The following is a 13,882-nucleotide window of genomic DNA, read 5'->3' as shown; positions in this document are numbered from 1 at the left end:
TCTTGCTTTGGAGGCATGAGGTGGTTGTGAGTTAGGTGAACGTTAAAACAAACTTCTCTTTATCGATGATGAAATAAAAATCTGAAGTTTCATGTCAGAGGTGGGTAGAGTAGCCAAAAACTGTACTCAAGTAAATTACTTTAAAAAAATGTACTCAAGTAGAAGTAAATGTACTAACATAAATAATTACTTGAGTAAGAGTAAGAAAGTATTCAATTAAAAATTACTTTCACAAATGACATAATGGACGTTAACTCCCCTATATTCTATTACATAATACACATTTAACATGTATTACAGAATTATTTTTATCATTATTATTATTATTAATAGAAATTCTGTCATCATTCATCATCACGTTTTTCCAAACCAGTATGACATTCTTTCTTCCATGCAAAACAAGGAGATTTTAGCCTGAGTCACTATTTACTTTCAGTGAATGTTTATATATATATATATATATATATATATATATAGTGAATGGTGACCAAGACTGTCAGTCCCTAACATACAGAAGGTCACATGGGTTTGAAACAACATGAGGGTAGGGAAATTAGGTCAGAATATTAAATTATGGCTGAGCCATCACTTTAAAGGGATAGTTCACCCAAAAATGAAAATCCTCTCATCATTTACTCACCCTCATGCCATACCAGATGTGTATAACTTCCTTTCTTCTGCAGAACACAAATTAAGATTTTTAGAAGAATATATCAGCTCTGAAGGTCCATAAAATGCAAATGAATGGGTGCCAAAAATGTGATGCTCCAAAAAGCACATAAATGTAATAAAAGTAATCCATAAGACTCCAGTAGTTAAATCCATATCTTTAGAAGTGATATGATATGTGTGGGTGAGAAACAGATCAATATTTGTCATTTTTGGCTGAGAAGAATGTGAATCACTAAAAACACAAGAAGAAGAATGTGAAAGTGATCTGTTTTTTATCCACACATTCTCATATCACATCACTTCTGAAGATATTTGTTTAACCACTGGAGTCTTATGGATTACTTTTATGCTGACTTATTTTTTTTTATTTTTTTTTTTTAGCTTTAAAATGTTGGCACCCATTCACTTGCATTTTATGGACCAAAAGAGCAGAGAAATTCTTCTAAAAAAATGTATTTGTGTTCAGCAGATGAAAGAAAGTCATACACATCTGTGATGGCATGAGGGTGAGTAATTGATGAGAGAATTTTAATTTTTGGTGAACTATTGCTTTAAGGGCTCTTGTCAGATCTGGATGCATTTGTCAGTAAGAAGAGAGGTTTGAAAATCTTTCTAGTAATTATTATGTTGAGAACGTGAAAATGTCCCATAGGGACATTATATATAATGCTGAAATATAAACCAAAGCAAGATCAAGTTTTACTAATGCCTACTTTCGCTATTTCATAGCTTTTAAAGTCCTGCATGGATTCTTATTTTAGTGTAGTTACAGTATACACTAGTCGAAATAATTTATATCATTAGTTCTGTACAGCAGTACCATGGCTCTCTAAACGCAGAGTACGCAGCCTGCGTAGGGCACCAACCCCGGTCACGGAACACTCGCTGTGTCTGAAACTGCCCCCTATCCACTATAGAGTGCACTATTTCAGGTGTCTGCCATTTTGTAGGAGTGTCTGAATTCTGAGTGAGCCACCAGTTCCCTACTTTTGTTCACTCATTCTTACCCACAATGCTCTCTAATTTAGATGACAGTTAATTGCCCATAATCCACCGCTTGGAAGACATACGAGCTGGGAGTTTACTGCTTTATTCACTCCTGCAATGTTTTATTTCATGCTGAGTGTATTAAATTACTTTTTGACATATCATTACTTGATTAAAATAAAATAATGACAGAATAGTATAGAGAAGCAAAACATACAGATACATTTTAAAATTTACTCTTTATTTATATTTATACAGAATTTTGCCATTAAAGGTGCACTCAGTAATTCTAATCCAATACTGTTTTTGTCAAATTCTGTAAATATCTCCCCTCAGTCTGCTAGCTGTCCGTTCTGTGGCTGGGCTGAAAAAAAATTTAGTGTTTGTACACAGCCCTGTCTCTGTAAATGGGACAAAAACAAAGTGGATCAGACCAATCCACACAACACTACTCCAGCCAATCAGCAACAGGGGGTGGTTCTTGTGCGTGCACAGGTTGGGGGGTGGGGGCAGAGCGAGAGGGAAATTCATTGCGAAATTTCTAAACTCCAAGGAGGATAAATGGCTGAGAAACAGACCAAGAGAAAAAGGTCAGAAGAATATAAAAAAAAAAAAAAAAGGATTACGATAAGTCGAGATCGGCGAGGCTTTCAGCTGTGAAGAGACCTCTGAGAGGTAAAAGGAATGAATTTGTGTGCATGAATTTGGGGTGGCGGAGCTTCCAAAGGAGCACCGAAGGGAGGGGTGTGCTTGTTTTGGCAGTTAAGTTCGAATGTCAAGTGTTTCTCAGGAATCGCTGAGTGCACCTTTAAGCTGAAAAATTATTTATTTACTAAATAATTCACTGAGGTGATATTATTTTAACTCAGGAGACCGCACACAGTGCAAATTATAATTCTGTGGATGATTAAAATATTCGCTTATAACATGTAGGTTATGATAATTTGGTCGGATGAGGGTGCCATGTGCCCAGAAACACTACCCAGCTTGTATTGGAGTTTAAAGATACTAAAGTATAACAAATACATTCAATAATGTACATATGATAAAATATGTTTACTCTATATATTAACATATATATTAAAAATGACAAACAGAATGAAGATTTATTGTATTAATATATTATTTAATAAGAATAACAAGTAAGGCCTAAGTATTTTAAAAGTTCATATGTGATGTTGTCTCTGCGACAGCCCCAGAGCTCCGACGCTCAGTGTATACGTCAGCATCCGAATTCACTCACTCATTTCGTTCACTCACTGCTGAGATATAGTGCACTCACTGCCATTCACTATATAGGAAATAGAGAACGAGTGAACGATTTCGGACACAGCCACTCTTTTCGCCATACGATCGCCTCGTGCCCGCACATCTCTCACAGACACGCCTCGTGCAGAAATGCTGTCTGTTCATGCTCCAGTTGTCAATCACACGGACAGCAGAGCAAAAGGCATTTATTTACAATTAACTTGGATGTTTACATGGATTTATACAGTTAATCAGCCTGAAGTAGCTGCGATAGTTTCCAGTAAATGCATAAATACTGCTCATGGCATGCGGGACAAAGCGCACTGATATATTGCTGCACTGATTTAAAAATGCACACATAAAAACTGATGTCATAAGAGCCCAGTTACAGAATCACCCTGAAAATGACCATCACATGACACAGAAAAGCCTGCGTTAGCATTAGAGCCACAACTTACCTCGTTGTGTTGCCTTAAATTCAAGATGAGATTTAATCTTGAAATATCAGCTTGTCTTGGTGTTAAATGAAGGCAATGCATGATGAAACTGTTCTTTTTTCACTGTGCGTAATGAAGAAAATGTTTCACTTTGAAGAGTTTGATGCTGCAGCAGTGATAGACTCAGCTTGAGTGACAGTCTGTGACAGTGCGCGCAGCTGTGTGAACATCCACTGTCGTAAAAGTCCCATTCAATAATCTCTCAATAAATTACACATTAACTAAAATGAAACCCAGTAATGTAATGACAGGAATGCTGCCCATTGTAAAGAAGTAAAAGTAATTTTTTTTCATTAGAAATGTACTTGAGTGAGAGTAAAAAGTACCCACTTTTAACCTACTCCAAAAGTAATTTTTTTTCCAAAAGTAAATTTTTTACCCACCTCTGAACCAAGTGAAAAAGTCAAAAGAGAAAATACAACTTAACACGTTTCTTCTTAGTAATAAATTGACTGATGTGCAGAACTTTGTCAGAATAGACCCCTAAAAAAGTCAACATGAAATAAAGGTGGATACAATTTAATTTCATAATACATATTTCTGAATTTATTGTTTTTGACTCATTATTCTAAAGCACTGTTTGCCTTCAAAATCTTTCATTACAAAAGAAACTCTAAAATAACTCTTTGTTCATTTTTTGGCTGACATCACAAAGGCAACTTAAGTTTAAAGCAATGGGTGCAAAGTCTGGTATGGAATGGCACTTTATGAATAAAAGCACGGCCGCATTTAAATTCGCACTGTGAAATGCGGGTGAAAAATAGTTTTTCCGACAGATGGACTTCGGGTGGTTAAGAATTTACCCTTGCAGATTTTGCATGGAGTTCAATTTGGTGAACTCTGACAGGCGAATTTGTCGTGTTGACCAATAGGAAGTGCCTGTTTTGGCAGTAACTTCAGTGTGGGTGGTGCTTAATACACAGCTATACTGAATATTCACAATGGACATGAATATCATTTTAGCGGTGAAGTTTTTTTTTTTTTTTTTTTTTAATTCACGCTCCCAGAGTACAAAGTGCAGCTCAACATCCACATGCTCAACATCCGCCCACGCCTTCTTTGCCCACAGAAAACCGGTACCATTTGACGTACGAATGTCACTGCATAAACATTTAGCAGACAAATTAAAATCACTTTATTTACTAGTGTGATTATTAAACTGCAAAAGCTGTGATTTAATGAAATAAATATATAGTTTGCATGTGTATCACACTTCAAAGGAAATAGATCTTGTTTTATGTTTGAATGGAAATGTGATGTTGACCGCTCATACAATGAGCTCTAAACCACCATCATAAACATCGCACACTGGGTTTGTATTAGAAGACAGCAAAAAGAGCTCTAATTCACTATGAAGTGCGCAGCACATACAGACTACATATTTATTTAATGAAATAGCAGCCTTTTGTGGTTTAATAATCACACTGGGTAATGTAGCAACCTGTGAGAAGCTGCAATCAAAAACACACAGGAACGGAAAGTGCTTAACTCCAAAATAAAAGCTTCTGCCAAAATAAAAGCTCAATTTAAATGGGAAAAAATTATGACAGAAATATCTCACTACTATATATAATTATGTAATATTCACTGTACTACTACTACTACTATTATTAATAATTAATAATAATAATAATAATAGTAATAATAATAATAATAATAAATCAAAAATAATTATATTATAATAAAGCAATATCTCACATCTGTGTTGCTCTGCTGTGCAGCACTATTTTGACAAAAATAACTCCAGTGTTGTATTTTGGATTGTGTTGTGAGGTTCTGTATAAAACCTCTTCATTTGCTTAAAATAATACAATATAATGTTGAAAATTAAAAATTACAATTACCAAAAAATTGTATCAGGACATCCCATGTTAAAATCAAGTCTCTGTTTGATTTGGACATACGTCACATTGCAGAATTTGAATTGATTGCAAATGTCATTTTGTGTTAACTGTAATTTGACTTTCCACAAATTTCCAGTGGACAAAAAAACTCTAAAAAAACAGGAGTTATACATTTTAGACATAACCTAATCCTCAGCAGAAGCAACATTGTGCTAAAATACTCTAAAAGCATTTCCTGCACTACCATTCAGCAGCACTGCAAAAACACGACTCAATCAGCAGTACAAGAAATACAGTGCTATCAGTGTAGTCAGATTCCAGAATGAATAGTTCATATGAGCTATGAGCTGGTTATTTTGAATTTACACCATGAAACACACAGAATAACCGTGTGTACTCCGATTAATAAGCAAACTACTCGTATGAGCCTGCAGTTTTGAATCTACAGCACAAAACATAAAGCATAACCTGTGTAGTCCGAGTGCCGAACAAATGACTATTATGAACTAGTTCTTTTGAATCTACAGCATGGAACATACATAAATCGTGGCCAGTGTGGTCCAGTTGTCAAGTGAATGGCTCTTATGAGCCAGTTCTTTTGAATCTAAAGCACAAAACATAAAGTGCGATCAGCGTTGTCTGATTACCCAACGAATTACTCTTTTGAGCCGGTTTTTTAATCTACTGCTTGACGCATAAAGCATGACCAGTGTGGTCTGAAGAGCTCACTCTTTTGAATCTGCTGTGTAAAACAAAATTTGTGACCAGTGTACTCCTATTGGCAAACGAATGACACTTATGAGCCAGTTATTTTCAATCTACAGTGTGAAACATTCAGCGCAACCAGTGTAGTCCTATTCCCAAGCGAATGACTCATATGAGCCGGTTCATTCAAAACTACAGCTTTAAAAAATAGAGAGTGACCAATGTGGTCCGAGTGAATGACTGAATGACTAAATGAAACTTTAATCAAAGTAATTACTGGGTGGTTGTTGTTATGAATGTGTATACAGTTAAAGATACATATTATGAGTTTTTTTGTAATTAGTGATATTTTATGAAAATGAATCAATTAAAAAAAAAAAAAAAGTTACCAATGCTATTATAGAAATTCACTATTTACAGTCAGCTATGATTAATCTAATCCATGAGTGAAAGTGTCCAATAACAGTGAAGCTACTTATATTAAGCGAGTTGTATTTAGCTGGTCAAGTAATCATTATGGGCAGCCCATTAAGGGACCCTCTCCATGTAGATTTAAATAGCTTTTATAAGGTTACTGATATGACTGGAGTCTTCATCTCATGTGAGTGGTCATTATTTTATACATTTTTTATAAAAAAAAAATAAAAAATAAAAGAGGCTGTGATCTAATGATGTCAGACAGTGTTTTACACTGCAAAAACTCAAATAAACAAAAAATTTTAATCACTATCTTTGGTTTGCTTCAAGAAAAAAAAAAAAAAAAAAAAAAAATATATATATATATATATATATATATATATATATATATATATATATATATATATATATATATATATAAGGATCTATAAAAACATCCAAAAAACAAAAAACAAAAAAACAATTACATAAGTTAGGTTAGGTTTATGCTTAATACAATCCAAAATACAGTAATTTCCCAATGGTGTTAGAGTAAGACACTTATAAGGTATATTCTCTGCAAACAAGTATTGATGTATAATTATGTTTCTCAGTTTCTCAGAAACATGTAGGCTTCAGTGTGTATATTCTATTCTATAGTTTCTTCTGTCAAATACGGTAGTACCAAGTGGCTGGACAGCAATATGCGTATGGTAATTATTTTCAAATGAGGTTATGCATTGTTAAACAGCCGTTGTAAACCCCATATGGTTATTTCAGAGAGGAGTAGGGTTGGAGAATAAAGCACGTGCATGTATGACAATCTTCTGTTAACTGGGATTCATAAAGTAATCTTTGCGCAGGGTTTTGCGACTGCACACTTTTGGGATAGAAGTTTTATACATGAGGTCCAAGGAGTCCACTTAAGCTTTGAAACAACAAACACAACTTAGCAGTACAACACATGTTGTAGTTGTTTCAAACTTGTTGATATGTTCCCAGCTGTCTGTGAGTAGCCATCAGTGGTGTAAGAGAGCGTATTTTGGCTGTCAGCTTTATGTTTGTTCTTTACTCTTCAGGAGAAAAAGAGGAAAGCTACTGAGAAAGTGATAAGAGAAAACTCTAGTGTGCGAGAAAGAGACACATATCTGATATCAAGCCACAGGTCAAGCATACACACAGCTACACAGACACACACTCAAGAAGACAAACTGGAGGAATGTGAGCTTGTGGAACAGCCTGCCTGATGGGTATCAAATGGAGCATCTAAGATAAAGCCTCCTCTACCAGACTTCACTTACGCACAAACACACACGCACACAAACCAAAACATCGCCACCAAAATCCTCACCAGGCACACGTAGATACGTGCAAAGACACACATTGCTTCCCTGGCAAGCAAGGACCATTGACGTATTAGAATCCAGAACCACAAAATATCGGTAAAGCAATCGTCAAAATCCCCGTACGCACTTACAGGATGTGCGCAAGGATGTTGGTTGTTATCGGGAATCGACATCTCAACAATGTTAAGTAGCTCTATGCAAACATTAAACACTGATGTGAAAATAGCTGTCGAGTTGCTTAGGTGTAGTTAACCTTCTTATCGTTGAATGCAGTGCACGGCGGAAACAATAATAACCTTGCAGTACCAATCTCTATGTCCACCCAGGCTTGGAGGGAGCCAAAATTGCCTACAAAATGGAAGTGCGTTGAAATGTTTAATCTCTGTGGCATTATGATAAGATTGCTTTCTCCATTTTGGTTCCAATACATCAGAACCATCTCCCCTGTGCCAGGTCTGTGTAGGATGTGTTGTAGAAGCTGTCTTTATCTCCAAACACAAGAGTATCTCGCCTCTGTATCTCGAGCCGTCCACACGAACAGAAGAGGCAAGAAATGAGAGGTAATCTGTATCATCTCCAGTCCAAATACGCATCTGAATATTAACTGCTTGCTTGCTTTACAACCTCTTACCTTAGAATGTCACCAACAAGGCCAGCATATTGTTACCCGATGAGGGGCACCAAGACATAGGTCCACTTAACATGAAAAATGCTGTAAATTTGTTACTAAAAGTCCACGAAACAATATTTTCAATCCATTTTACTTTCATAATGTAACGTATTTCCGAATGAAAGAAGATAACACTAACCCTAAACCCTAGGGTGGTACTATATTCTGTATATGGTACTACATAAATGGGTTTTCCCGTATTGGAAAGACCAGTACCAACACTAACCAAACCCAGACTAAACCTAACCCTAACTCTGGTCAATAGCATATGTTGTGTTCTGAATGCTGGTTCCCAGTATCGAATGCTGGTATGTTGGTTTCCCTACCAGGAATGTGTATTAAGAAAGTGAACAGGGTCAATTTTGATTTCATGTTGACTTCAAATTAAACAGTCCCCAATGCTTCAGTCAGGCTTCATGCATTTCAGAAAAGCATCAAATGATTGCAGTAGAATGACAGAAAATGTTCAGAAAAGAGGCCCATTTTGTGCCTCGATGTTGGAATGACTGATGCAACAGCAAAGCCATTAAGTTAACACACTCTGAAAAATAGCACCCCCCCCCCCATTCTTAATGTCATCTGAATTCTCTTTAATGGAGGCGTAACCTTATTTCAAACTGTGTTAACCTTGGCTCTTTCTCCTTCCCTTCCCCTCAGTCTCGTTTATTTACCCAGGAACTATCTACGCAAGGGGCGGTTTCATGCTCTGATGAGTGCTTTATCTCTTAGCCCACCTTTCGCATGCGTTGGTCTTGCGTTGGGTATCGGTGTTAATTATCTCGCCATATTCCCCCTCTCCCACCTATCAGATAGCCTCATCTCCACTACGTAATTATACACAGCTCACGGCTGCCTGCCCCTCTCTCACGGGACCTGTGGAAGAAGAGAGGGGATGAGGAGGAGTAGAGGAAGTGCAGAGGAAATACAGGAGAGACTCTGTCCCATGGTGTGTGGATTGTCTTGGCTTCACTTTTGTTTTTGCACAAAGGAGCAACTGCAATTCAACCTTTGACCTAAACTGTATTTAATTAAGCTAATTAGTAGTGCTGGCTAAAACAAGGATCGCTATTTCTATTGCCTATGCTTAGGGTTACAGATTTAAACAAACCTTAAATTGTGTAACTTTTTGTGCTACAGACTAACCGCATAATGAAGCTATGCACTTAATGGTGGTTTCACGTGATGTCAGAATTAGCGGAATTATGAGATTCCAACTTATAAAAAACGTTTATGTCTTTGTGAAACTCGCATTTATAAGTTGGAAAATTGGAATTCTATGAAAACTCTGACTTCACAATTGTGATGTCATGTAAAACTAACCAATTTGGCAACAACCTCAACAGAACATCGGTCTGAATGACGCTCAACACCTTAGCAACCATATCGCAACAATCTAGCATTGTGGTGGTGAGTTATGCATGGGCAAGCATAGGGTTGCCAAATGGCCCTTATTAGCCGGAATGTCTTGCATTTTGGCCGAAATGAAGGCGTCCTGTACGGGACACCTATTTTCCTGTGTTTTAGCAGTGAAATGCTTGTGGGGAACCCCCATCTCTTATTAAAGCGGTTAAAATGCTTAAATGTTCCGTATTTGTGTGGCTACAAGTTGGCAACCCTTGGCAAGCACCTCTCACATTTGCTTCAGTAAACAATAAAATTTAATTACATTACTCTAGTTATAGGATTTGGGATTTTTTTTAACCCTTTTTATTGTCTGCCAGGCAAAAATTGTAGTTCCAATTGATTTGTGAAGTAATAGCACACCTTTCCTCAACAAGCCGCATAATATTATGTATCATTCATGTCCAACAATAAACAGTGCAGGGCGAGTGCATTGAAATTTATAATACTTGGGGTAAGGGGCTATTCAAATCCCTAACCCTATGTATGATCAATAATTAAAGTGATGCTTGCCTTTGCGTTTCTCTTTTTGAGGAGGGTCCCCAAAAGGAAGTTTTACCAGTTTTAGCGTAGGACATTTGTCAGCAAATATGTAAGTAAAGTATTGCTATATTTGTGTTGTTGTTGGTCTAGTGTTGTGGCACAGGTTTAATTTTGTAGTTTATTTTCTCTTTAAACTTTGCGCCTGTCTCCCGTTATTTCCATTTCTCCCTCCATTAATTTAGACTCTAAATCTTATAATAAAGCTGTGCTCCACGCCAAAGACTTCATGACCTTCCCTCATCTCTTAGACTCCATTGTAGCAATGAGAAAAGTAATTAATGTGTTATCCCCTCATCTGAGTGTCTCGTCTTTTGACAGAGGTGTACGGCTCCTTCTGTTTCTCAAACACTCTTAATTAACTTGCACTCCCCTCAGTCCACCCCTCACCACAGTCCTGTCTTTTCTTCTTTGACCGACGTTCATTCACAGTGAACAACAGAGGATGCTATAGCGGTGAGTCACGGATGTACACCATTGAAGTTGTCAAGAGCGAATGAAGAGAGAAAGAGAGTGAAAGAAGGATGGAGGTGGCAAGAGAAACAGTGACTAAAGGAGAATTATAAAAAGGAAAAGATGAATATGAAAGAGTTTAACGCAAATGTGCATGATAGTTTATAAAGCGGGGTGAGAGCATGTTATTTGATGTTGGTCACAGACATTTTTTAACACTGCACAAAACATGCACAACAACATTTCAAAAGAAAACAATGAATCTCTACAAACTTCAAATTTGTAACCTTTTTCTCCGCAATTTAGAAAGCCCAATTCCCAATGCACTCTAAGTCCTCGTCGTGGTGAAGTGACTCGCCTCAATCCGGGTGGCAGAGGACAAATCTCATTTGCCTCCACGTCTGAGACATTCAATCCATGCATCTTATCATGTGGCTTGATGAGCGCGTTACCGCGGAGACATAGTGCGTGTGGAGGCTTCACGCTATTCTCCGCGGCATCCACTCACAACTCACCACGACTCTACCCTCCCTTGCAACCGGGCCAATTTAGTTGCTTAAGAGACCTGGTTGGAGTCACTCAGCACGTCCTGGATTTGAACTCACGACTCCAGGGGTGGTAGTCAGCATCAATACTCGCTGAGCTACCCAGGCCCCCCTAAAGGGTTTTATTAATGATTTATTATTCATTTACAAATGCATTATAAAGTATTGATATGCGGTTATAACAATATGCATAAAAAGGGTAACTTTCATACAAAACCTGGCAAACAGCTATTTACCTCAAATGTTATAAATACTTAATAACACTTATTCAACATTAGTAACTTATGAAAATATACCTTAATGTAAAGTGGACACATATGATAAATTTAGACTTTACAGTAATTAATATAAACACAAAGCAGATTGTAGCAAATTACATAATCCCACTTTTTAATCTCATTCTAATAATCTATTTTTGCTACATTTTGACATAAATCATGAATTAGAGCATTTTGTGTTTTTGAATAATAGAAATATGAATAAGTGTATTAACTGAGCTCTTATAACTTGTAAGTTAAAATGCTCACTATTTGGCAAGTACTGTATTACATTTGCCCTTTTATGCATGTTGCTACACAGCATAAAATTGATTTATAAACCCCTTTATAAACCCTCAACAAAGGGAACGTGAATGTAAAGTGTTACCAAAGTTTCTTAAGAGAATTACAAAAATTCGCTATTGGACTCTGTATAAAAAGATTTGGTGCAAAATATGGTTTGCAAATATTTTATGCTTTTGTATCATTTAGTTTGAACAGGCCTTTATACACAAACTATGGTGACTATAAATTGTAAAATAAACGAACTGCATTCATTCAGGTGTCACCGCAAGAGATAATTGTTGTGAATCACCAATGGACTTGGTGCAAATACAGTAGTTTTGGTGCTTAAAATTGTTTGTGTATATTTCAAACTTTTGTATTATGTAGTAGCATTGCCCCTAAACAGCCCTTAGACATACAAAACTGTATTTATTCTAAAATATATTGAACAACAAAGATCTGCTGAGTTATACCTTGGAAGATGGAAACCAATCAATTCATTCTGGTGAATTCAGGTATCAATGTGCAAGAAATTTGTCTCAAATCGCCATTGGATCAGCGAGATCAGTTTTGCTACAAAACATTTTTTAGCAAATGTTTCAGCCTTTATGTATTGTGTAGACATATCGGCCCTATAGGCCTTTAGACATATAATATATGCAAATACTTGTTAAAAATAGGAAATCACGTATATGTGCTTTTGTGCATGATACCTGACACCGGCCTCTTCTGCATATATCTTCTACTTATCCATTGTAAGAGGAAATGCAAATCTGGTCTCAGGTCATTGGCAAAGGGCACACGCCCCCATCACTAACACATAAATGCTTCATCTTACCTCACGCTGACCCATCCAGGTGCTTCTCCGGCTGTATTCACTGAGAACAACAGTATGAAAGCTGATCCAGGATCAGGTGTCCCCATGCCCATTTTTATATGGGTTTCTAACTGCAACAATACAATGCTGATCTAGTGGCAGCGCTCTTAAGTAAGAGCCCTTGAGGCTGGTGCACTGGACTATATGAGGTTGAGGTGTCCTTAGAGAGGTCCTTTTAAAGGTCTTAACATTGAGATGCATTAGCATGCTAAGTGACTGACAGACTGGTGTTTATATAGGCTTTGTTTAAGACAAACTGACCCTTGAGGGACCAAACAAGGAGCAGGAGTCCCAACAGGTCAAGGGTCAAAGTGTGATGACCTTAAGGCTGGCTTTGTCTGCTTTGATTAAAGCGCTCAGTGTTTCTGAAAGTGCCCTTTAATATGTTGAAAAGAAGCAAAATGCTGAGTACGGGGACAGGCTGCATAAGTACAACAAAATAGTTTATGACCTCACATGTCACAGATATATTAAAAGCAGTAGCCCTTTTGTTTTTATGGTGTTGCAAAAATCCATATGGTTGACACAACTATCTAAAATGATAAAAACAAAACTCTCTAGAACCCATGACCCTGTTGACCTCCGGAGAAAAAAATTCTTGCAATCATCTCTGATAAATTTCAATGTGTAAATGTTTCAGTGTGGGAATATTTTCAAATGTAATGTCAGGTAAAGACATGTTTTGTCCCATGTCTTAAATATCAGAGTAAAACTATTTAATAAAAGAAACATTTGTGGAATTAGGCTGAATTTGCTGGAAGAAATTGAAGGGGGCGAGAAAGAGTTACTTGTGGCGTTGTTCACCCTCAAATGCCAAAATGTGATGTATATCAACTCATCCGTACACATTTCCAAATGTACTTTAATTAAAAACCCAGTGGAGACGAAACAGAGTTTTAGGGTATAGCTATTATAAAAAAATCATTCCAACATTAGCCGGGCTGTGTTTGTGATATGGGTTTTATTTAGCTTTTTAAACTTAGTGGTAATAAATTACACACTAGTGCAGCAAGGCTGAGCAGCCCCTTTCTTTTTTAATTTTCTAAATGCAATTCATTGCTCTGAACATGGGCTCAAAACATTAATTAATTTGTATTTGATAATTTGCACATTTTCCTTGCATGACATGAGTGAATTTCCCCACTCTCTCTCTTTAAAT

Source organism: Myxocyprinus asiaticus, chromosome 45 (assembly GCF_019703515.2).
Source record: "Myxocyprinus asiaticus isolate MX2 ecotype Aquarium Trade chromosome 45, UBuf_Myxa_2, whole genome shotgun sequence".
Lineage (NCBI taxonomy): Eukaryota > Metazoa > Chordata > Actinopteri > Cypriniformes > Catostomidae > Myxocyprinus > Myxocyprinus asiaticus.
This window is presented reverse-complemented; position numbering follows the sequence as displayed.